At 55.6% G+C, this 22,767-nt stretch overlaps 22 non-coding genes across 22 annotated transcripts; all 22 read right to left on the reverse strand.

Moving 5' to 3' along the window:
• Positions 1 to 429: 429 nt before the first annotated feature.
• Positions 430 to 620, reverse strand: LOC147220190 (U2 spliceosomal RNA). Its single transcript, XR_015108071.1, has one exon. It is a non-coding gene; the product is annotated as a U2 spliceosomal RNA (small nuclear RNA).
• A 790-nt stretch (positions 621 to 1,410) lies between these two features.
• Positions 1,411 to 1,529, reverse strand: LOC147220191 (5S ribosomal RNA). Its single transcript, XR_015108264.1, has one exon. It is a non-coding gene; the product is annotated as a 5S ribosomal RNA (ribosomal RNA).
• A 1,201-nt stretch (positions 1,530 to 2,730) lies between these two features.
• On the reverse strand, positions 2,731 to 2,894 carry LOC147220192 (U1 spliceosomal RNA). Its single transcript, XR_015108153.1, has one exon. It is a non-coding gene; the product is annotated as a U1 spliceosomal RNA (small nuclear RNA).
• Positions 2,895 to 3,523: 629 nt separating this feature from the next.
• LOC147220193 (U2 spliceosomal RNA) lies at positions 3,524 to 3,714 on the reverse strand. Its single transcript, XR_015108072.1, has one exon. It is a non-coding gene; the product is annotated as a U2 spliceosomal RNA (small nuclear RNA).
• Positions 3,715 to 4,504: 790 nt separating this feature from the next.
• Positions 4,505 to 4,623, reverse strand: LOC147220194 (5S ribosomal RNA). The gene has a single exon (XR_015108266.1). It is a non-coding gene; the product is annotated as a 5S ribosomal RNA (ribosomal RNA).
• Positions 4,624 to 5,824: 1,201 nt separating this feature from the next.
• On the reverse strand, positions 5,825 to 5,988 carry LOC147220195 (U1 spliceosomal RNA). Its single transcript, XR_015108322.1, has one exon. It is a non-coding gene; the product is annotated as a U1 spliceosomal RNA (small nuclear RNA).
• A 639-nt stretch (positions 5,989 to 6,627) lies between these two features.
• Positions 6,628 to 6,818, reverse strand: LOC147220196 (U2 spliceosomal RNA). The gene has a single exon (XR_015108112.1). It is a non-coding gene; the product is annotated as a U2 spliceosomal RNA (small nuclear RNA).
• Positions 6,819 to 7,608: 790 nt separating this feature from the next.
• LOC147220197 (5S ribosomal RNA) lies at positions 7,609 to 7,727 on the reverse strand. Its single transcript, XR_015108267.1, has one exon. It is a non-coding gene; the product is annotated as a 5S ribosomal RNA (ribosomal RNA).
• A 1,206-nt stretch (positions 7,728 to 8,933) lies between these two features.
• LOC147220198 (U1 spliceosomal RNA) lies at positions 8,934 to 9,097 on the reverse strand. Its single transcript, XR_015108333.1, has one exon. It is a non-coding gene; the product is annotated as a U1 spliceosomal RNA (small nuclear RNA).
• A 639-nt stretch (positions 9,098 to 9,736) lies between these two features.
• Positions 9,737 to 9,927, reverse strand: LOC147220199 (U2 spliceosomal RNA). Its single transcript, XR_015108127.1, has one exon. It is a non-coding gene; the product is annotated as a U2 spliceosomal RNA (small nuclear RNA).
• Positions 9,928 to 10,717: 790 nt separating this feature from the next.
• Positions 10,718 to 10,836, reverse strand: LOC147220200 (5S ribosomal RNA). The gene has a single exon (XR_015108268.1). It is a non-coding gene; the product is annotated as a 5S ribosomal RNA (ribosomal RNA).
• A 1,196-nt stretch (positions 10,837 to 12,032) lies between these two features.
• Positions 12,033 to 12,196, reverse strand: LOC147220201 (U1 spliceosomal RNA). The gene has a single exon (XR_015108344.1). It is a non-coding gene; the product is annotated as a U1 spliceosomal RNA (small nuclear RNA).
• Positions 12,197 to 12,831: 635 nt separating this feature from the next.
• Positions 12,832 to 13,022, reverse strand: LOC147220202 (U2 spliceosomal RNA). The gene has a single exon (XR_015108113.1). It is a non-coding gene; the product is annotated as a U2 spliceosomal RNA (small nuclear RNA).
• Positions 13,023 to 13,821: 799 nt separating this feature from the next.
• On the reverse strand, positions 13,822 to 13,940 carry LOC147220203 (5S ribosomal RNA). Its single transcript, XR_015108433.1, has one exon. It is a non-coding gene; the product is annotated as a 5S ribosomal RNA (ribosomal RNA).
• Positions 13,941 to 15,126: 1,186 nt separating this feature from the next.
• LOC147220204 (U1 spliceosomal RNA) lies at positions 15,127 to 15,290 on the reverse strand. Its single transcript, XR_015108355.1, has one exon. It is a non-coding gene; the product is annotated as a U1 spliceosomal RNA (small nuclear RNA).
• A 637-nt stretch (positions 15,291 to 15,927) lies between these two features.
• Positions 15,928 to 16,118, reverse strand: LOC147220205 (U2 spliceosomal RNA). Its single transcript, XR_015108117.1, has one exon. It is a non-coding gene; the product is annotated as a U2 spliceosomal RNA (small nuclear RNA).
• Positions 16,119 to 16,917: 799 nt separating this feature from the next.
• On the reverse strand, positions 16,918 to 17,036 carry LOC147220206 (5S ribosomal RNA). Its single transcript, XR_015108269.1, has one exon. It is a non-coding gene; the product is annotated as a 5S ribosomal RNA (ribosomal RNA).
• A 1,216-nt stretch (positions 17,037 to 18,252) lies between these two features.
• Positions 18,253 to 18,416, reverse strand: LOC147220207 (U1 spliceosomal RNA). Its single transcript, XR_015108367.1, has one exon. It is a non-coding gene; the product is annotated as a U1 spliceosomal RNA (small nuclear RNA).
• Positions 18,417 to 19,062: 646 nt separating this feature from the next.
• LOC147220208 (U2 spliceosomal RNA) lies at positions 19,063 to 19,253 on the reverse strand. The gene has a single exon (XR_015108073.1). It is a non-coding gene; the product is annotated as a U2 spliceosomal RNA (small nuclear RNA).
• A 799-nt stretch (positions 19,254 to 20,052) lies between these two features.
• On the reverse strand, positions 20,053 to 20,171 carry LOC147220209 (5S ribosomal RNA). Its single transcript, XR_015108261.1, has one exon. It is a non-coding gene; the product is annotated as a 5S ribosomal RNA (ribosomal RNA).
• Positions 20,172 to 21,371: 1,200 nt separating this feature from the next.
• On the reverse strand, positions 21,372 to 21,536 carry LOC147220210 (U1 spliceosomal RNA). The gene has a single exon (XR_015108225.1). It is a non-coding gene; the product is annotated as a U1 spliceosomal RNA (small nuclear RNA).
• A 640-nt stretch (positions 21,537 to 22,176) lies between these two features.
• On the reverse strand, positions 22,177 to 22,367 carry LOC147220211 (U2 spliceosomal RNA). Its single transcript, XR_015108134.1, has one exon. It is a non-coding gene; the product is annotated as a U2 spliceosomal RNA (small nuclear RNA).
• Positions 22,368 to 22,767: the final 400 nt, after the last annotated feature.

Genomic DNA, 22,767 nt, shown 5'->3' on the forward strand with positions numbered 1-22,767 from the left:
ACGGGCCGGGACGCCGAAAACGACACGGACGCTTCAATTTTCACGAAGAAGTCAGAGGACAACCGGAACACGTTCCGTCCGTCCTCCTGATGCCGCGAGGGGTTTCTGCCGCTCTACGGCCGGGAGAACTTCCCCCTGAGCCCAGTCTGACACAGTCTATCGGGGGCAATCCATCCGTTTCAAATGCGATCCATTTAGGCTCAGTTCTGGTCCATAGTGGGATTTTATCGGGCTGCACGGGGCGAATGGTAGGGACAGGGTTTCAGGCAGACACGCTCGTGTGTCGCTATCTACCGCTCCCTACCGGCAGAAACAACGGGGACGGTGTCGCTGGTCACGCAGGGCACAGACAAGATCTGGATCCCGTGTGTGTTGGTTACGTATGACGTTGTTGGAGGCCACGGCAACCTTGACATCGGACACAAAAGCGGGGGGTGCACCGTTCCCGGAGATACTGCAATACCGGGTCGATGCGCGGAGTGGACGGAGCAAGCCCCTATTCCATCTCCCTGTTCCAAAAATCAATTTAATATTTGGTCCCCGGATAGGGGACGTATCAGATATTAAACTGATAAGAACAGATACTACACTTGATCTTAGCCAAAAGGCCGAGAAGCGATAGCCCCGCGCCCTCGCTCGACGCCAGCGCATCCCCCGCACCGTCAGCTTCACTCACGACTTCATTCACAAATCAACCCCCGCCCCGTCTCCGCCGCTCGGCCCGGAGCGACGGCGCATCTCCCCCATCGCCCCCATCGCCCCGGAGACGGAGGTCCCGGTGGAGGCCGACGTTCCTGCTTTACAAGAAACAACATGGCCGATGCATCTTCCGCATCTGCCCGGTCACGTGGCGCATCAAAGTAAACCCAGGACTTCAACAAGCAGACTCCTCGGAACCTGATGAATGAATGGGGAAAAATGAAAGAGAGCCAGGGGTAGAAGCGGTGACTACTGGCGACCGCAAAGGAGCAGAGACCAGCGTAAAAAGAAGCGAGGGGGGCATCGAAGAGGATGAGGAGTTCAAAGGCAGTGGGTCCCGATGACGTAGCGTACAGGTGGAGGCATGGAAGTGTCTAGGAGAGCCAGCGGTACGGAGGTCAGCGGCTGGATTATTCAACAGCGAGAGACACGAACGAGAGAAAAAGAAATACAGCGCACATGGAGAAACACTGTACAGGGATGAGAAGAAAGGCGGCGAGCGACGGACGGAGGCAGGCGGCGAGACAACGGAAAGTGACCCGAAAGGTAAGGCGGGGAACTGTGACTGAGCGAGCGCGTGTGGCGCCGGGCTTCGCGGTGACTCCGGTGGGACAGACACAAGGGGATGAGCGGCGTGTGTCCGTGTGTGAAATGTTGGCGCTCTTGAGAGACAGCACCCCCTGCTGGGGACAGAGAGGACGACCATGAAAAAGCTTACGGCACCTGGTATTCCCAGGCGGTCTCCCATCCAAGTACTAACCAGGCCCGACCCTGCTTAGCTTCCGAGATCAGACGAGATCGGGCGTGTTCAGGGTGGTATGGCCGTAAACGAGGGAGGCCCGCGCGGAAGGGCTCTTTATAAGCAGCCGTCCTCTGTCTTTTCCCCCTCCAGTCATCTCCACATCTGTCAGGAGCTCCTTCTCTTTAGTCGCCATGATTACAGCCAGTGGCGCCCAAGGCTACTCGAACCGAACATCATCAGACACTCTTTACCTTCGGCTGCAGCCTAAGGTAAAGGGGGAGCCGCCAAAGGCCATACCAGGACTGGTATGCACGGCGGGACACTTCATGACAAGAGAAAGAGAAAAATAAATAAAATACACATCGAAAAAAAGGACGAGTACCACAGATGCAGTATTTGCGCCCAGAATGCTCATAGACAAGTACAGAGGGGGCCGGCGGGAGCCGCATTGCCTTTTTGTACACCTAGAAAAGGCCTACGACAGGTTGCCAAGAGAGGAGCTCTGGTATCCTATGAGGAAGTCTGGAGCGGCAGAGAAGTGTGTTACACTGGTGCAGGACATGTATGCTAGCTGGGAGACAGTGGTGCGTGCGGTGTGCTGTAAGACGGTACCAGAGAAGTTCAAGGTGAAAGCGGGACTCCGTCGGGGATAGGCCCTGAGCCCCTTCTTGTTCGCAATGGTGACGCACGGGCGGGCTGACCGATGAGGGTAGACATGAATCTCCACGGACCGTGACCTTCGCAGATGCCGTTGTGATCTGTAGTGAGAGCAGAAAACAGGTGGAGGTCGAGATAAGATAAGATAAGATAAGATAAGATAAGATAAGATAAGATAAGAACAACTTTATTAATCCCAAAGGAAACTGTTGTGCCAGAGTTCCAGAAAATATAACAGTAATAAATAATAAAAGGCAGAATTAGAAATCAAAATAAACTATAAACTGTAAAGTGTCTCGGTGAAACTATAGAGAGGTGGGGGTATGCTCTGGAAAGGAGAGGAACGAAAGTTAGTCGCAGCAAGACAGCATACATGTGTGGGGATGAGAGGAACTCGGGTGGAACGGTGAGGCTACAGGGAGTGGAGATCAAGAAGCAGGAGCATTTCAGGGACTTGGACACTCTGGATTGTTTTCTGGCCCGATCGTAAATCCACGCTTTCGCGGTGCACCTGCCATGTGCAACGACAACTCCCTGGTTGGGTCACAGCCCGGCCGGGGAGGGTGGGCGCGCGCGACCATAAACAGTGAACCCGGCCTCCAGCGACACAGACTTGCTCTTGAACAGCACGACAGGGGAGAGCGCGGACGCAGTCCCCCACTACCAGAAATTATGCAGTCGAGATTCCCACATTTGGGGAATTCGCAGGGGTCAGCACAGCCGCAGTGCAATGGCTGAGCCTCGCCCTAGGTGAACCACCTTCTTGATCATGGTATCTCCCCTGCCAGGTAAGTATGAGTCGCACGCGTCCCGCGCACGGACCGCTTTCACACGCACGCCGTTCTCAGTCGGGGGGGAACCCACGCGGACTCTTCCGGGAGCTCACACGCGATCCCTCTCGCGCGCGCACACACACACACGTACACGCGCACACGCGCACACACGCACACACACACACACACACTCCGTCAAAAAAACCGTCAACTCTGAGTTCTGACGGGCCGGGACGCCGAAAACGACACGGACGCTTCAATTTTCACGAAGAAGTCAGAGGACAACCGGAACACGTTCCGTCCGTCCTCCTGATGCCGCGAGGGGTTTCTGCCGCTCTACGGCCGGGAGAACTTCCCCCTGAGCCCAGTCTGACACAGTCTATCGGGGGCAATCCATCCGTTTCAAATGCGATCCATTTAGGCTCAGTTCTGGTCCATAGTGGGATTTTATCGGGCTGCACGGGGCGAATGGTAGGGACAGGGTTTCAGGCAGACACGCTCGTGTGTCGCTATCTACCGCTCCCTACCGGCAGAAACAACGGGGACGGTGTCGCTGGTCACGCAGGGCACAGACAAGATCTGGATCCCGTGTGTGTTGGTTACGTATGACGTTGTTGGAGGCCACGGCAACCTTGACATCGGACACAAAAGCGGGGGGTGCACCGTTCCCGGAGATACTGCAATACCGGGTCGATGCGCGGAGTGGACGGAGCAAGCCCCTATTCCATCTCCCTGTTCCAAAAATCAATTTAATATTTGGTCCCCGGATAGGGGACGTATCAGATATTAAACTGATAAGAACAGATACTACACTTGATCTTAGCCAAAAGGCCGAGAAGCGATAGCCCCGCGCCCTCGCTCGACGCCAGCGCATCCCCCGCACCGTCAGCTTCACTCACGACTTCATTCACAAATCAACCCCCGCCCCGTCTCCGCCGCTCGGCCCGGAGCGACGGCGCATCTCCCCCATCGCCCCCATCGCCCCGGAGACGGAGGTCCCGGTGGAGGCCGACGTTCCTGCTTTACAAGAAACAACATGGCCGATGCATCTTCCGCATCTGCCCGGTCACGTGGCGCATCAAAGTAAACCCAGGACTTCAACAAGCAGACTCCTCGGAACCTGATGAATGAATGGGGAAAAATGAAAGAGAGCCAGGGGTAGAAGCGGTGACTACTGGCGACCGCAAAGGAGCAGAGACCAGCGTAAAAAGAAGCGAGGGGGGCATCGAAGAGGATGAGGAGTTCAAAGGCAGTGGGTCCCGATGACGTAGCGTACAGGTGGAGGCATGGAAGTGTCTAGGAGAGCCAGCGGTACGGAGGTCAGCGGCTGGATTATTCAACAGCGAGAGACACGAACGAGAGAAAAAGAAATACAGCGCACATGGAGAAACACTGTACAGGGATGAGAAGAAAGGCGGCGAGCGACGGACGGAGGCAGGCGGCGAGACAACGGAAAGTGACCCGAAAGGTAAGGCGGGGAACTGTGACTGAGCGAGCGCGTGTGGCGCCGGGCTTCGCGGTGACTCCGGTGGGACAGACACAAGGGGATGAGCGGCGTGTGTCCGTGTGTGAAATGTTGGCGCTCTTGAGAGACAGCACCCCCTGCTGGGGACAGAGAGGACGACCATGAAAAAGCTTACGGCACCTGGTATTCCCAGGCGGTCTCCCATCCAAGTACTAACCAGGCCCGACCCTGCTTAGCTTCCGAGATCAGACGAGATCGGGCGTGTTCAGGGTGGTATGGCCGTAAACGAGAGAGGCCCGCGCGGAAGGGCTCTTTATAAGCAGCCGTCCTCTGTCTTTTCCCCCTCCAGTCATCTCCACATCTGTCAGGAGCTCCTTCTCTTTAGTCGCCATGATTACAGCCAGTGGCGCCCAAGGCTACTCGAACCGAACATCATCAGACACTCTTTACCTTCGGCTGCAGCCTAAGGTAAAGGGGGAGCCGCCAAAGGCCATACCAGGACTGGTATGCACGGCGGGACACTTCATGACAAGAGAAAGAGAAAAATAAATAAAATACACATCGAAAAAAAGGACGAGTACCACAGATGCAGTATTTGCGCCCAGAATGCTCATAGACAAGTACAGAGGGGGCCGGCGGGAGCCGCATTGCCTTTTTGTACACCTAGAAAAGGCCTACGACAGGTTGCCAAGAGAGGAGCTCTGGTATCCTATGAGGAAGTCTGGAGCGGCAGAGAAGTGTGTTACACTGGTGCAGGACATGTATGCTAGCTGGGAGACAGTGGTGCGTGCGGTGTGCTGTAAGACGGTACCAGAGAAGTTCAAGGTGAAAGCGGGACTCCGTCGGGGATAGGCCCTGAGCCCCTTCTTGTTCGCAATGGTGACGCACGGGCGGGCTGACCGATGAGGGTAGACATGAATCTCCACGGACCGTGACCTTCGCAGATGCCGTTGTGATCTGTAGTGAGAGCAGAAAACAGGTGGAGGTCGAGATAAGATAAGATAAGATAAGATAAGATAAGATAAGATAAGATAAGAACAACTTTATTAATCCCAAAGGAAACTGTTGTGCCAGAGTTCCAGAAAATATAACAGTAATAAATAATAAAAGGCAGAATTAGAAATCAAAATAAACTATAAACTGTAAAGTGTCTCGGTGAAACTATAGAGAGGTGGGGGTATGCTCTGGAAAGGAGAGGAACGAAAGTTAGTCGCAGCAAGACAGCATACATGTGTGGGGATGAGAGGAACTCGGGTGGAACGGTGAGGCTACAGGGAGTGGAGATCAAGAAGCAGGAGCATTTCAGGGACTTGGACACTCTGGATTGTTTTCTGGCCCGATCGTAAATCCACGCTTTCGCGGTGCACCTGCCATGTGCAACAACAACTCCCTGGTTGGGTCACAGCCCGGCCGGGGAGGGTGGGCGCGCGCGACCATAAACAGTGAACCCGGCCTCCAGCGACACAGACTTGCTCTTGAACAGCACGACAGGGGAGAGCGCGGACGCAGTCCCCCACTACCAGAAATTATGCAGTCGAGATTCCCACATTTGGGGAATTCGCAGGGGTCAGCACAGCCGCAGTGCAATGGCTGAGCCTCGCCCTGGGTGAACCACCTTCTTGATCATGGTATCTCCCCTGCCAGGTAAGTATGAGTCGCACGCGTCCCGCGCACGGACCGCTTTCACACGCACGCCGTTCTCAGTCGGGGGGGAACCCACGCGGACTCTTCCGGGAGCTCACACGCGATCCCTCTCGCGCGCGCACACACACACACACACACACACGTACACGCGCACACGCGCACACACGCACACACACACACACACACTCCGTCAAAAAAACCGTCAACTCTGAGTTCTGACGGGCCGGGACGCCGAAAACGACACGGACGCTTCAATTTTCACGAAGAAGTCAGAGGACAACCGGAACACGTTCCGTCCGTCCTCCTGATGCCGCGAGGGGTTTCTGCCGCTCTACGGCCGGGAGAACTTCCCCCTGAGCCCAGTCTGACACAGTCTATCGGGGGCAATCCATCCGTTTCAAATGCGATCCATTTAGGCTCAGTTCTGGTCCATAGTGGGATTTTATCGGGCTGCACGGGGCGAATGGTAGGGACAGGGTTTCAGGCAGACACGCTCGTGTGTCGCTATCTACCGCTCCCTACCGGCAGAAACAACGGGGACGGTGTCGCTGGTCACGCAGGGCACAGACAAGATCTGGATCCCGTGTGTGTTGGTTACGTATGACGTTGTTGGAGGCCACGGCAACCTTGACATCGGACACAAAAGCGGGGGGTGCACCGTTCCCGGAGATACTGCAATACCGGGTCGATGCGCGGAGTGGACGGAGCAAGCCCCTACTCCATCTCCCTGTTCCAAAAATCAATTTAATATTTGGTCCCCGGATAGGGGACGTATCAGATATTAAACTGATAAGAACAGATACTACACTTGATCTTAGCCAAAAGGCCGAGAAGCGATAGCCCCGCGCCCTCGCTCGACGCCAGCGCATCCCCCGCACCGTCAGCTTCACTCACGACTTCATTCACAAATCAACCCCCGCCCCGTCTCCGCCGCTCGGCCCGGAGCGACGGCGCATCGCCCCCATCGCCCCCATCGCCCCGGAGACGGAGGTCCCGGTGGAGGCCGACGTTCCTGCTTTACAAGAAACAACATGGCCGATGCATCTTCCGCATCTGCCCGGTCACGTGGCGCATCAAAGTAAACCCAGGACTTCAACAAGCAGACTCCTCGGAACCTGATGAATGAATGGGGAAAAATGAAAGAGAGCCAGGGGTAGAAGCGGTGACTACTGGCGACCGCAAAGGAGCAGAGACCAGCGTAAAAAGAAGCGAGGGGGGCATCGAAGAGGATGAGGAGTTCAAAGGCAGTGGGTCCCGATGACGTAGCGTACAGGTGGAGGCATGGAAGTGTCTAGGAGAGCCAGCGGTACGGAGGTCAGCGGCTGGATTATTCAACAGCGAGAGACACGAACGAGAGAAAAAGAAATACAGCGCACATGGAGAAACACTGTACAGGGATGAGAAGAAAGGCGGCGAGCGACGGACGGAGGCAGGCGGCGAGACAACGGAAAGTGACCCGAAAGGTAAGGCGGGGAACTGTGACTGAGCGAGCGCGTGTGGCGCCGGGCTTCGCGGTGACTCCGGTGGGACAGACACAAGGGGATGAGCGGCGTGTGTCCGTGTGTGAAATGTTGGCGCTCTTGAGAGACAGCACCCCCTGCTGGGGACAGAGAGGACGACCATGAAAAAGCTTACGGCACCTGGTATTCCCAGGCGGTCTCCCATCCAAGTACTAACCAGGCCCGACCCTGCTTAGCTTCCGAGATCAGACGAGATCGGGCGTGTTCAGGGTGGTATGGCCGTAAACGAGGGAGGCCCGCGCGGAAGGGCTCTTTATAAGCAGCCGTCCTCTGTCTTTTCCACCTCCAGTCATCTCCACATCTGTCAGGAGCTCCTTCTCTTTAGTCGCCATGATTACAGCCAGTGGCGCCCAAGGCTACTCGAACCGAACATCATCAGACACTCTTTACCTTCGGCTGCAGCCTAAGGTAAAGGGGGAGCCGCCAAAGGCCATACCAGGACTGGTATGCACGGCGGGACACTTCATGACAAGAGAAAGAGAAAAATAAATAAAATACACATGGAAAAAAAGGACGAGTACCACAGATGCAGTATTTGCGCCCAGAATGCTCATAGACAAGTACAGAGGGGGCCGGCGGGAGCCGCATTGCCTTTTTGTACACCTAGAAAAGGCCTACGACAGGTTGCCAAGAGAGGAGCTCTGCTATCCTATGAGGAAGTCTGGAGCGGCAGAGAAGTGTGTTACACTGGTGCAGGACATGTATGCTAGCTGGGAGACAGTGGTGCGTGCGGTGTGCTGTAAGACGGTACCAGAGAAGTTCAAGGTGGAAGCGGGACTCCGTCGGGGATAGGCCCTGAGCCCCTTCTTGTTCGCAATGGTGACGCACGGGCGGGCTGACCGATGAGGGTAGATATGAATCTCCACGGACCGTGACCTTCGCAGATGCCGTTGTGATCTGTAGTGAGAGCAGAAAACAGGTGGAGGTCGAGATAAGATAAGATAAGATAAGATAAGATAAGATAAGATAAGATAAGATAAGAACAACTTTATTAATCCCAAAGGAAACTGTTGTGCCAGAGTTCCAGAAAATATAACAGTAATAAATAATAAAAGGCAGAATTAGAAATCCAAATAAACTATAAACTGTAAAGTGTCTCGGTGAAACTATAGAGAGGTGGGGGTATGCTCTGGAAAGGAGAGGAACGAAAGTTAGTCGCAGCAAGACAGCATACATGTGTGGGGATGAGAGGAACTCGGGTGGAACGGTGAGGCTACAGGGAGTGGAGATCAAGAAGCAGGAGCATTTCAGGGACTTGGACACTCTGGATTGTTTTCTGGCCCGATCGTAAATCCACGCTTTCGCGGTGCACCTGCCATGTGCAACGACAACTCCCTGGTTGGGTCACAGCCCGGCCAGGGAGGGTGGGCGCGCGCGACCATAAACAGTGAACCCGGCCTCCAGCGACACAGACTTGCTCTTGAACAGCACGACAGGGGAGAGCGCGGACGCAGTCCCCCACTACCAGAAATTATGCAGTCGAGATTCCCACATTTGGGGAATTCGCAGGGGTCAGCACAGCCGCAGTGCAATGGCTGAGCCTCGCCCTGGGTGAACCACCTTCTTGATCATGGTATCTCCCCTGCCAGGTAAGTATGAGTCGCACGCGCCCCGCGCACGGACCGCTTTCACACGCACGCCGTTCTCAGTCGGGGGGGAACCCACGCGGACTCTTCCGGGAGCTCACACGCGATCCCTCTCGCGCGCGCACACACACACACACACACACACACGTACACGCGCACACGCGCACACACGCACACACACACACACACTCCGTCAAAAAAACCGTCAACTCTGAGTTCTGACGGGCCGGGACGCCGAAAACGACACGGACGCTTCAATTTTCACGAAGAAGTCAGAGGACAACCGGAACACGTTCCGTCCGTCCTCCTGATGCCGCGAGGGGTTTCTGCCGCTCTACGGCCGGGAGAACTTCCCCCTGAGCCCAGTCTGACACAGTCTATCGGGGGCAATCCATCCGTTTCAAATGCGATCCATTTAGGCTCAGTTCTGGTCCATAGTGGGATTTTATCGGGCTGCACGGGGCGAATGGTAGGGACAGGGTTTCAGGCAGACACGCTCGTGTGTCGCTATCTACCGCTCCCTACCGGCAGAAACAACTGGGACGGTGTCGCTGGTCACGCAGGGCACAGACAAGATCTGGATCCCGTGTGTGTTGGTTACGTATGACGTTGTTGGAGGCCACGGCAACCTTGACATCGGACACAAAAGCGGGGGGTGCACCGTTCCCGGAGATACTGCAATACCGGGTCGATGCGCGGAGTGGACGGAGCAAGCCCCTATTCCATCTCCCTGTTCCAAAAATCAATTTAATATTTGGACCCCGGATAGGGGACGTATCAGATATTAAACTGATAAGAACAGATACTACACTTGATCTTAGCCAAAAGGCCGAGAAGCGATAGCCCCGCGCCCTCGCTCGACGCCAGCGCATCCCCCGCACCGTCAGCTTCACTCACGACTTCATTCACAAATCAACCCCCGCCCCGTCCCCGCCGCTCGGCCCGGAGCGACGGCGCATCTCCCCCATCGCCCCCATCGCCCCGGAGACGGAGGTCCCGGTGGAGGCCGACGTTCCTGCTTTACAAGAAACAACATGGCCGATGCATCTTCCGCATCTGCCCGGTCACGTGGCGCATCAAAGTAAACCCAGGACTTCAACAAGCAGACTCCTCGGAACCTGATGAATGAATGGGGAAAAATGAAAGAGAGCCAGGGGTAGAAGCGGTGACTACTGGCGACCGCAAAGGAGCAGAGACCAGCGTAAAAAGAAGCGAGGGGGGCATCGAAGAGGATGAGGAGTTCAAAGGCAGTGGGTCCCGATGACGTAGCGTACAGGTGGAGGCATGGAAGTGTCTAGGAGAGCCAGCGGTACGGAGGTCAGCGGCTGGATTATTCAACAGCGAGAGACACGAACGAGAGAAAAAGAAATACAGCGCACATGGAGAAACACTGTACAGGGATGAGAAGAAAGGCGGCGAGCGACGGACGGAGGCAGGCGGCGAGACAACGGAAAGTGACCCGAAAGGTAAGGCGGGGAACTGTGACTGAGCGAGCGCGTGTGGCGCCGGGCTTCGCGGTGACTCCGGTGGGACAGACACAAGGGGATGAGCGGCGTGTGTCCGTGTGTGAAATGTTGGCGCTCTTGAGAGACAGCACCCCCTGCTGGGGACAGAGAGGACGACCATGAAAAAGCTTACGGCACCTGGTATTCCCAGGCGGTCTCCCATCCAAGTACTAACCAGGCCCGACCCTGCTTAGCTTCCGAGATCAGACGAGATCGGGCGTGTTCAGGGTGGTATGGCCGTAAACGAGGGAGGCCCGCGCGGAAGGGCTCTTTATAAGCAGCCGTCCTCTGTCTTTTCCACCTCCAGTCATCTCCACATCTGTCAGGAGCTCCTTCTCTTTAGTCGCCATGATTACAGCCAGTGGCGCCCAAGGCTACTCGAACCGAACATCATCAGACACTCTTTACCTTCGGCTGCAGCCTAAGGTAAAGGGGGAGCCGCCAAAGGCCATACCAGGACTGGTATGCACGGCGGGACACTTCATGACAAGAGAAAGAGAAAAATAAATAAAATACACATGGAAAAAAAGGACGAGTACCACAGATGCAGTATTTGCGCCCAGAATGCTCATAGACAAGTACAGAGGGGGCCGGCGGGAGCCGCATTGCCTTTTTGTACACCTAGAAAAGGCCTACGACAGGTTGCCAAGAGAGGAGCTCTGCTATCCTATGAGGAAGTCTGGAGCGGCAGAGAAGTGTGTTACACTGGTGCAGGACATGTATGCTAGCTGGGAGACAGTGGTGCGTGCGGTGTGCTGTAAGACGGTACCAGAGAAGTTCAAGGTGGAAGCGGGACTCCGTCGGGGATAGGCCCTGAGCCCCTTCTTGTTCGCAATGGTGACGCACGGGCGGGCTGACCGATGAGGGTAGACATGAATCTCCACGGACCGTGACCTTCGCAGATGCCGTTGTGATCTGTAGTGAGAGCAGAAAACAGGTGGAGGTCGAGATAAGATAAGATAAGATAAGATAAGATAAGATAAGATAAGAACAACTTTATTAATCCCAAAGGAAACTGTTGTGCCAGAGTTCCAGAAAATATAACAGTAATAAATAATAAAAGGCAGAATTAGAAATCCAAATAAACTATAAACTGTAAAGTGTCTCGGTGAAACTATAGAGAGGTGGGGGTATGCTCTGGAAAGGAGAGGAACGAAAGTTAGTCGCAGCAAGACAGCATACATGTGTGGGGATGAGAGGAACTCGGGTGGAACGGTGAGGCTACAGGGAGTGGAGATCAAGAAGCAGGAGCATTTCAGGGACTTGGACACTCTGGATTGTTTTCTGGCCCGATCGTAAATCCACGCTTTCGCGGTGCACCTGCCATGTGCAACGACAACTCCCTGGTTGGGTCACAGCCCGGCCGGGGAGGGTGGGCGCGCGCGACCATAAACAGTGAACCCGGCCTCCAGCGACACAGACTTGCTCTTGAACAGCACGACAGGGGAGAGCGCGGACGCAGTCCCCCACTACCAGAAATTATGCAGTCGAGATTCCCACATTTGGGGAATTCGCAGGGGTCAGCACAGCCGCAGTGCAATGGCTGAGCCTCGCCCTGGGTGAACCACCTTCTTGATCATGGTATCTCCCCTGCCAGGTAAGTATGAGTCGCACGCGTCCCGCGCACGGACCGCTTTCACACGCACGCCGTTCTCAGTCGGGGGGGAACCCACGCGGACTCTTCCGGGAGCTCACACGCGATCCCTCTCGCGCGCGCACACACACACACACACGTACACGCGCACACGCGCACACACGCACACACACACACACACACACTCCGTCAAAAAAACCGTCAACTCTGAGTTCTGACGGGCCGGGACGCCGAAAACGACACGGACGCTTCAATTTTCACGAAGAAGTCAGAGGACAACCGGAACACGTTCCGTCCGTCCTCCTGATGCCGCGAGGGGTTTCTGCCGCTCTACGGCCGGGAGAACTTCCCCCTGAGCCCAGTCTGACACAGTCTATCGGGGGCAATCCATCCGTTTCAAATGCGATCCATTTAGGCTCAGTTCTGGTCCATAGTGGGATTTTATCGGGCTGCACGGGGCGAATGGTAGGGACAGGGTTTCAGGCAGACACGCTCGTGTGTCGCTATCTACCGCTCCCTACCGGCAGAAACAACGGGGACGGTGTCGCTGGTCACGCAGGGCACAGACAAGATCTGGATCCCGTGTGTGTTGGTTACGTATGACGTTGTTGGAGGCCACGGCAACCTTGACATCGGACACAAAAGCGGGGGGTGCACCGTTCCCGGAGATACTGCAATACCGGGTCGATGCGCGGAGTGGACGGAGCAAGCCCCTACTCCATCTCCCTGTTCCAAAAATCAATTTAATATTTGGTCCCCGGATAGGGGACGTATCAGATATTAAACTGATAAGAACAGATACTACACTTGATCTTAGCCAAAAGGCCGAGAAGCGATAGCCCCGCGCCCTCGCTCGACGCCAGCGCATCCCCCGCACCGTCAGCTTCACTCACGACTTCATTCACAAATCAACCCCCGCCCCGTCTCCGCCGCTCGGCCCGGAGCGACGGCGCATCGCCCCCATCGCCCCCATCGCCCCCATCGCCCCGGAGACGGAGGTCCCGGTGGAGGCCGACGTTCCTGCTTTACAAGAAACAACATGGCCGATGCATCTTCCGCATCTGCCCGGTCACGTGGCGCATCAAAGTAAACCCAGGACTTCAACAAGCAGACTCCTCGGAACCTGATGAATGAATGGGGAAAAATGAAAGAGAGCCAGGGGTAGAAGCGGTGACTACTGGCGACCGCAAAGGAGCAGAGACCAGCGTAAAAAGAAGCGAGGGGGGCATCGAAGAGGATGAGGAGTTCAAAGGCAGTGGGTCCCGATGACGTAGCGTACAGGTGGAGGCATGGAAGTGTCTAGGAGAGCCAGCGGTACGGAGGTCAGCGGCTGGATTATTCAACAGCGAGAGACACGAACGAGAGAAAAAGAAATACAGCGCACATGGAGAAACACTGTACAGGGATGAGAAGAAAGGCGGCGAGCGACGGACGGAGGCAGGCGGCGAGACAACGGAAAGTGACCCGAAAGGTAAGGCGGGGAACTGTGACTGAGCGAGCGCGTGTGGCGCCGGGCTTCGCGGTGACTCCGGTGGGACAGACACAAGGGGATGAGCGGCGTGTGTCCGTGTGTGAAATGTTGGCGCTCTTGAGAGACAGCACCTCCTGCTGGGGACAGAGAGGACGACCATGAAAAAGCTTACGGCACCTGGTATTCCCAGGCGGTCTCCCATCCAAGTACTAACCAGGCCCGACCCTGCTTAGCTTCCGAGATCAGACGAGATCGGGCGTGTTTAGGGTGGTATGGCCGTAAACGAGGGAGGCCCGCGCGGAAGGGCTCTTTATAAGCAGCCGTCCTCTGTCTTTTCCACCTCCAGTCATCTCCACATCTGTCAGGAGCTCCTTCTCTTTAGTCGCCATGATTACAGCCAGTGGCGCCCAAGGCTACTCGAACCGAACATCATCAGACACTCTTTACCTTCGGCTGCAGCCTAAGGTAAAGGGGGAGCCGCCAAAGGCCATACCAGGACTGGTATGCACGGCGGGACACTTCATGACAAGAGAAAGAGAAAAATAAATAAAATACACATGGAAAAAAAGGACGAGTACCACAGATGCAGTATTTGCGCCCAGAATGCTCATAGACAAGTACAGAGGGGGCCGGCGGGAGCCGCATTGCCTTTTTGTACACCTAGAAAAGGCCTACGACAGGTTGCCAAGAGAGGAGCTCTGCTATCCTATGAGGAAGTCTGGAGCGGCAGAGAAGTGTGTTACACTGGTGCAGGACATGTATGCTAGCTGGGAGACAGTGGTGCGTGCGGTGTGCTGTAAGACGGTACCAGAGAAGTTCAAGGTGGAAGCGGGACTCCGTCGGGGATAGGCCCTGAGCCCCTTCTTGTTCGCAATGGTGACGCACGGGCGGGCTGACCGATGAGGGTAGACATGAATCTCCACGGACCGTGACCTTCGCAGATGCCGTTGTGATCTGTAGTGAGAGCAGAAAACAGGTGGAGGTCGAGATAAGATAAGATAAGATAAGATAAGATAAGAACAACTTTATTAATCCCAAAGGAAACTGTTGTGCCAGAGTTCCAGAAAATATAACAGTAATAAATAATAAAAGGCAGAATTAGAAATCCAAATAAACTATAAACTGTAAAGTGTCTCGGTGAAACTATAGAGAGGTGGGGGTATGCTCTGGAAAGGAGAGGAACGAAAGTTAGTCGCAGTAAGACAGCATACATGTGTGGGGATGAGAGGAACTCGGGTGGAACGGTGAGGCTACAGGGAGTGGAGATCAAGAAGCAGGAGCATTTCAGGGACTTGGACACTCTGGATTGTTTTCTGGCCCGATCGTAAATCCACGCTTTCGCGGTGCACCTGCCATGTGCAACGACAACTCCCTGGTTGGGTCACAGCCCGGCCGGGGAGGGTGGGCGCGCGCGACCATAAACAGTGAACCCGGCCTCCAGCGACACAGACTTGCTCTTGAACAGCACGACAGGGGAGAGCGCGGACGCAGTCCCCCACTACCAGAAATTATGCAGTCGAGATTCCCACATTTGGGGAATTCGCAGGGGTCAGCACAGCCGCAGTGCAATGGCTGAGCCTCGCCCTGGGTGAACCACCTTCTTGATCATGGTATCTCCCCTGCCAGGTAAGTATGAGTCGCACGCGTCCCGCGCACGGACCGCTTTCACACGCACGCCGTTCTCAGTCGGGGGGGAACCCACGCGGACTCTTCCGGGAGCTCACACGCGATCCCTCTCGCGCGCGCACACACACACACACACACACACACACACGTACACGCGCACACGCGCACACACACACACACACACTCCGTCAAAAAAACCGTCAACTCTGAGTTCTGACGGGCCGGGACGCCGAAAACGACACGGACGCTTCAATTTTCACGAAGAAGTCAGAGGACAACCGGAACACGTTCCGTCCGTCCTCCTGATGCCGCGAGGGGTTTCTGCCGCTCTACGGCCGAGAGAACTTCCCCCTGAGCCCAGTCTGACACAGTCTATCGGGGGCAATCCATCCGTTTCAAATGCGATCCATTTAGGCTCAGTTCTGGTCCATAGTGGGATTTTATCGGGCTGCACGGGGCGAATGGTAGGGACAGGGTTTCAGGCAGACACGCTCGTGTGTCGCTATCTACCGCTCCCTACCGGCAGAAACAACGGGGACGGTGTCGCTGGTCACGCAGGGCACAGACAAGATCTGGATCCCGTGTGTGTTGGTTACGTATGACGTTGTTGGAGGCCACGGCAACCTTGACATCGGACACAAAAGCGGGGGGTGCACCGTTCCCGGAGATACTGCAATACCGGGTCGATGCGCGGAGTGGACGGAGCAAGCCCCTATTCCATCTCCCTGTTCCAATAATCAATTTAATATTTAGTCCCCGGATAGGGGACGTATCAGATATTAAACTGATAAGAACAGATACTACACTTGATCTTAGCCAAAAGGCCGAGAAGCGATAGCCCCGCGCCCTCGCTCGACGCCAGCGCATCCCCCGCACCGTCAGCTTCACTCACGACTTCATTCACAAATCAACCCCCGCCCCGTCCCCGCCGCTCGGCCCGGAGCGACGGCGCATCTCCCCCATCGCCCCCATCGCCCCCATCGCCCCGGAGACGGAGGTCCCGGTGGAGGCCGACGTTCCTGCTTTACAAGAAACAACATGGCCGATGCATCTTCCGCATCTGCCCGGTCACGTGGCGCATCAAAGTAAACCCAGGACTTCAACAAGCAGACTCCTCGGAACCTGATGAATGAATGGGGAAAAATGAAAGAGAGCCAGGGGTAGAAGCGGTGACTACTGGCGACCGCAAAGGAGCAGAGACCAGCGTAAAAAGAAGCGAGGGGGGCATCGAAGAGGATGAGGAGTTCAAAGGCAGTGGGTCCCGATGACGTAGCGTACAGGTGGAGGCATGGAAGTGTCTAGGAGAGCCAGCGGTACGGAGGTCAGCGGCTGGATTATTCAACAGCGAGAGACACGAACGAGAGAAAAAGAAATACAGCGCACATGGAGAAACACTGTACAGGGATGAGAAGAAAGGCGGCGAGCGACGGACGGAGGCAGGCGGCGAGACAACGGAAAGTGACCCGAAAGGTAAGGCGGGGAACTGTGACTGAGCGAGCGCGTGTGGCGCCGGGCTTCGCGGTGACTCCGGTGGGACAGACACAAGGGGATGAGCGGCGTGTGTCCGTGTGTGAAATGTTGGCGCTCTTGAGAGACAGCACCCCCTGCTGGGGACAGAGAGGACGACCATGAAAAAGCTTACGGCACCTGGTATTCCCAGGCGGTCTCCCATCCAAGTACTAACCAGGCCCGACCCTGCTTAGCTTCCGAGATCAGACGAGATCGGGCGTGTTCAGGGTGGTATGGCCGTAAACGAGGGAGGCCCGCGCGGAAGGGCTCTTTATAAGCAGCCGTCCTCTGTCTTTTCCACCTCCAGTCATCTCCACATCTGTCAGGAGCTCCTTCTCTTTAGTCGCCATGATTACAGCCAGTGGCGCCCAAGGCTACTCGAACCGAACATCATCAGACACTCTTTACCTTCGGCTGCAGCCTAAGGTAAAGGGGGAGCCGCCAAAGGCCATACCAGGACTGGTATGCACGGCGGGACACTTCATGACAAGAGAAAGAGAAAAATAAATAAAATACACATGGAAAAAAAGGACGAGTACCACAGATGCAGTATTTGCGCCCAGAATGCTCATAGACAAGTACAGAGGGGGCCGGCGGGAGCCGCATTGCCTTTTTGTACACCTAGAAAAGGCCTACGACAGGTTGCCAAGAGAGGAGCTCTGCTATCCTATGAGGAAGTCTGGAGCGGCAGAGAAGTGTGTTACACTGGTGCAGGACATGTATGCTAGCTGGGAGACAGTGGTGCGTGCGGTGTGCTGTAAGACGGTACCAGAGAAGTTCAAGGTGGAAGCGGGACTCCGTCGGGGATAGGCCCTGAGCCCCTTCTTGTTCGCAATGGTGACGCACGGGCGGGCTGACCGATGAGGGTAGACATGAATCTCCACGGACCGTGACCTTCGCAGATGCCGTTGTGATCTGTAGTGAGAGCAGAAAACAGGTGGAGGTCGAGATAAGATAAGATAAGATAAGATAAGATAAGATAAGATAAGATAAGATAAGATAAGATAAGAACAACTTTATTAATCCCAAAGGAAACTGTTGTGCCAGAGTTCCAGAAAATATAACAGTAATAAATAATAAAAGGCAGAATTAGAAATCCAAATAAACTATAAACTGTAAAGTGTCTCGGTGAAACTATAGAGAGGTGGGGGTATGCTCTGGAAAGGAGAGGAACGAAAGTTAGTCGCAGCAAGACAGCATACATGTGTGGGGATGAGAGGAACTCGGGTGGAACGGTGAGGCTACAGGGAGTGGAGATCAAGAAGCAGGAGCATTTCAGGGACTTGGACACTCTGGATTGTTTTCTGGCCCGATCGTAAATCCACGCTTTCGCGGTGCACCTGCCATGTGCAACGACAACTCCCTGGTTGGGTCACAGCCCGGCCGGGGAGGGTGGGCGCGCGCGACCATAAACAGTGAACCCGGCCTCCAGCGACACAGACTTGCTCTTGAACAGCACGACAGGGGAGAGCGCGGACGCAGTCCCCCACTACCAGAAATTATGCAGTCGAGATTCCCACATTTGGGGAATTCGCAGGGGTCAGCACAGCCGCAGTGCAATGGCTGAGCCTCGCCCTGGGTGAACCACCTTCTTGATCATGGTATCTCCCCTGCCAGGTAAGTATGAGTCGCACGCGTCCCGCGCACGGACCGCTTTCACACGCACGCCGTTCTCAGTCGGGGGGGAACCCACGCGGACTCTTCCGGGAGCTCACACGCGATCCCTCTCGCGCGCGCACACACACACACACACACACACGTACACGCGCACACACGCACACGCGCACACACGCACACGCGCACACACACACTCCGTCAAAAAACCGTCAACTCTGAGTTCTGACGGGCCGGCACGCCGAAAACGACACGGACGCTTCAATTTTCACGAAGAAGTCAGAGGACAACCGGAACACGTTCCGTCCGTCCTCCTGATGCCGCGAGGGGTTTCTGCCGCTCTACGGCCGGGAGAACTTCCCCCTGAGCCCAGTCTGACACAGTCTATCGGGGGCAATCCATCCCTTTCAAATGCGATCCATTTAGGCTCAGTTCTGGTCCATAGCGGGATTTTATTGGGCTGCACGGGGCGAATGGTAGGGACAGGGTTTCAGGCAGACACGCTCGTGTGTCGCTATCTACCGCTCCCTACCGGCAGAAACGACGGGGACAGTGTCGCTGGTCACGCAGGGCACAGACAAGATCTGGATCCCGTGTGTGTTGGTTACGTATGACGTCGTTGGAGGCCACGGCAACCTTGACATCGGACACAAAAGCGGGGGGTGCACCGTTCCCGGAGATACTGCAATACCGGGTCGATGCGCGGAGTGGACGGAGCAAGCCCCTATTCCATCTCCCTGTTCCAAAAATCAATTTAATATTTGGTCCCCGGATAGGGGACGTATCAGATATTAAACTGATAAGAACAGATACTACACTTGATCTTAGCCAAAAGGCCGAGAAGCGATAGTCCCGCGCCCTCGCTCGACGCCACCGCATCCCCCGCACCGTCAGCTTCACTCACGACTTCATTCACAAATCAACCCCCACCCCGTCTCCGCCGCTCGGCCCGGAGCGACGGCGCATCTCCCCCATCGCCCCCATCGCCCCCATCGCCCCGGAGACGGAGGTCCCGGTGGAGGCCGACGTTCCTGCTTTACAAGAAACAACATGGCCGATGCATCTTCCGCATCTGCCCGGTCACGTGGCGCATCAAAGTAAACCCAGGACTTCAACAAGCAGACTCCTCGGAACCTGATGAATGAATGGGGAAAAATGAAAGAGAGCCAGGGGTAGAAGCGGTGACTACTGGCGACCGCAAAGGAGCAGAGACCAGCGTAAAAAGAAGCGAGGGGGGCATCGAAGAGGATGAGGAGTTCAAAGGCAGTGGGTCCCGATGACGTAGCGTACAGGTGGAGGCATGGAAGTGTCTAGGAGAGCCAGCGGTACGGAGGTCAGCGGCTGGATTATTCAACAGCGAGAGACACGAACGAGAGAAAAAGAAATACAGCGCACATGGAGAAACACTGTACAGGGATGAGAAGAAAGGCGGCGAGCGACGGACGGAGGCAGGCGGCGAGACAACGGAAAGTGACCCGAAAGGTAAGGCGGGGAACTATGACTGAGCCAGCGCGTGTGGCGCCGGGCTTCACGGTGACTCCGGTGGGACAGACACAAGGGAATGAGCGGCGTGTGTCCGTGTGTGAAATGTTGGCGCTCTTGAGAGACAGCACCCCCTGCTGGGGACAGAGAGGACGACCATGAAAAAGCTTACGGCACCTGGTATTCCCAGGCGGTCTCCCATCCAAGTACTAACCAGGCCCGACCCTGCTTAGCTTCCGAGATCAGATGAGATCGGGCGTGTTCAGGGTGGTATGGCCGTAAACGAGGGAGGCCCGCGCGGAAGGGCTCTTTATAAGCAGCCGTCCTCTGTCTTTTCCACCTCCAGTCATCTCCACGTCTGTCAGGAGCTCCTTCTATTTAGTCGCCATGATTACAGCCAGTGGCGCCCAAGGCTACTCGAACCGAACATCATCAGACACTCTTTACCTTCGGCTGCAGCCTAAGGTAAAGGGGGAGCTGCCAAAGGCCATACCAGGACTGGTATGCACGGCGGGACACTTCATGACAAGAGAAAGAGAAAAATAAATAAAATACACATGGAAAAAAAGGACGAGTACCACAGATGCAGTATTTGCGCCCAGAATGCTCATAGACAAGTACAGAGGGGGCCGGCGGGAGCCGCATTGCCTTTTTGTACACCTAGAAAAGGCCTACGACAGGTTGCCAAGAGAGGAGCTCTGCTATCCTATGAGGAAGTCTGGAGCGGCAGAGAAGTGTGTTACACTGGTGCAGGACATGTATGCTAGCTGGGAGACAGTGGTGCGTGCGGTGTGCTGTAAGACGGTACCAGAGAAGTTCGAGGTGGAAGCGGGACTCCGTCGGGGATAGGCCCTGAGCCCCTTCTTGTTCGCAATGGTGACGCACGGGCGGGCTGACCGATGAGGGTAGACATGAATCTCCACCGACCGTGACCTTCGCAGATGCCGTTGTGATCTGTAGTGAGAGCAGAAAACAGGTGGAGGTCGAGATAAGATAAGATAAGATAAGATAAGATAAGATAAGATAAGAACAACTTTATTAATCCCGAAGGAAACTGTTCCTTGTGCCAGAGTTCCAGAAAATATAACAGTAATAAATAATAAAAGGCAGAATTAGAAATCAAAATAAACTATAAACTGTAAAGTGTCTCGGTGAAACTATAGAGAGGTGGGGGTATGCTCTGGAAAGGAGAGGAACGAAAGTTAGTCGCAGCAAGACAGCATACATGTGTGGGGATGAGAGGAACTCGGGTGGAACGGTGAGGCTACAGGGAGTGGAGATCAAGAAGCAGGAGCATTTCAGGGACTTGGACACTCTGGATTGTTTTCTGGCCCGATCGTAAATCCACGCTTTCGCGGTGCACCTGCCATGTGCAACGACAACTCCCTGGTTGGGTCACAGCCCGGCCAGGGAGGGTGGGCGCGCGCGACCATAAACAGTGAACCCGGCCTCCAGCGACACAGACTTGCTCTTGAACAGCACGACAGGGGAGAGCGCGGACGCAGTCCCCCACTACCAGAAATTATGCAGTCGAGATTCCCACATTTGGGGAATTCGCAGGGGTCAGCACAGCCGCAGTGCAATGGCTGAGCCTCGCCCTGGGTGAACCACCTTCTTGATCATGGTATCTCCCCCTGCCAGGTAAGTATGAGTCGCACGCGTCCCGCGCACGGACCGCTTTCACACGCACGCCGTTCTCAGTCGGGGGGGAACCCACGCGGACTCTTCCGGGAGCTCACACGCGATCCCTCTCGCGCGCGCGCACACACACACACACACGTACACGCGCACACACGCACACGCGCACACACGCACACGCGCACACACACACTCCGTCAAAAAACCGTCAACTCTGAGTTCTGACGGGCCGGGACGCCGAAAACGACACGGACGCTTCAATTTTCACGAAGAAGTCAGAGGACAACCGGAACACGTTCCGTCCGTCCTCCTGATGCCGCGAGGGGTTTCTGCCGCTCTACGGCCGAGAGAACTTCCCCCTGAGCCCAGTCTGACAGTCTATCGGGGGCAATCCATCCCTTTCAAATGCGATCCATTTAGGCTCAGTTCTGGTCCATAGCGGGATTTTATCGGGCTGCACGGGGCGAATGGTAGGGACAGGGTTTCAGGCAGACACGCTCGTGTGTCGCTATCTACCGCTCCCTACCGGCAGAAACAACGGGGACAGTGTCGCTGGTCACGCAGGGCACAGACAAGATCTGGATCCCGTGTGTGTTGGTTACGTATGACGTCGTTGGAGGCCACGGCAACCTTGACATCGGACACAAAAGCGGGGGGTGCACCGTTCCCGGAGATACTGCAATACCGGGTCGATGCGCGGAGTGGACGGAGCAAGCCCCTATTCCATCTTCCTGTTCCAAAAATCAATTTAATATTTGGTCCCCGGATAGGGGACGTATCAGATATTAAACTGATAAGAACAGATACTACACTTGATCTTAGCCAAAAGGCCGAGAAGCGATAGCCCCGCGCCCTCGCTCGACGCCAGCGCATCCCCCGCACCGTCAGCTTCACTCACGACTTCATTCACAAATCAACCCCCGCCCCGTCTCCGCCGCTCGGCCCGGAGCGACGGCGCATCTCCCCCATCGCCCCGGAGACGGAGGTCCCGGTGGAGGCCGACGTTCCTGCTTTACAAGAAACAACATGGCCGATGCATCTTCCGCATCTGCCCGGTCACGTGGCGCATCAAAGTAAACCCAGGACTTCAACAAGCAGACTCCTCGGAACCTGATGAATGAATGGGGAAAAATGAAAGAGAGCCAGGGGTAGAAGCGGTGACTACTGGCGACCGCAAAGGAGCAGAGACCAGCGTAAAAAGAAGCGAGGGGGGCATCGAAGAGGATGAGGAGTTCAAAGGCA

The sequence above is a fragment of the Fistularia commersonii genome, chromosome 24 (genome assembly GCF_037954325.1).
Source record: "Fistularia commersonii isolate RoL2024-O1a breed Wild chromosome 24, RoL_Fcom_v1.0, whole genome shotgun sequence".
NCBI lineage: Eukaryota > Metazoa > Chordata > Actinopteri > Syngnathiformes > Fistulariidae > Fistularia > Fistularia commersonii.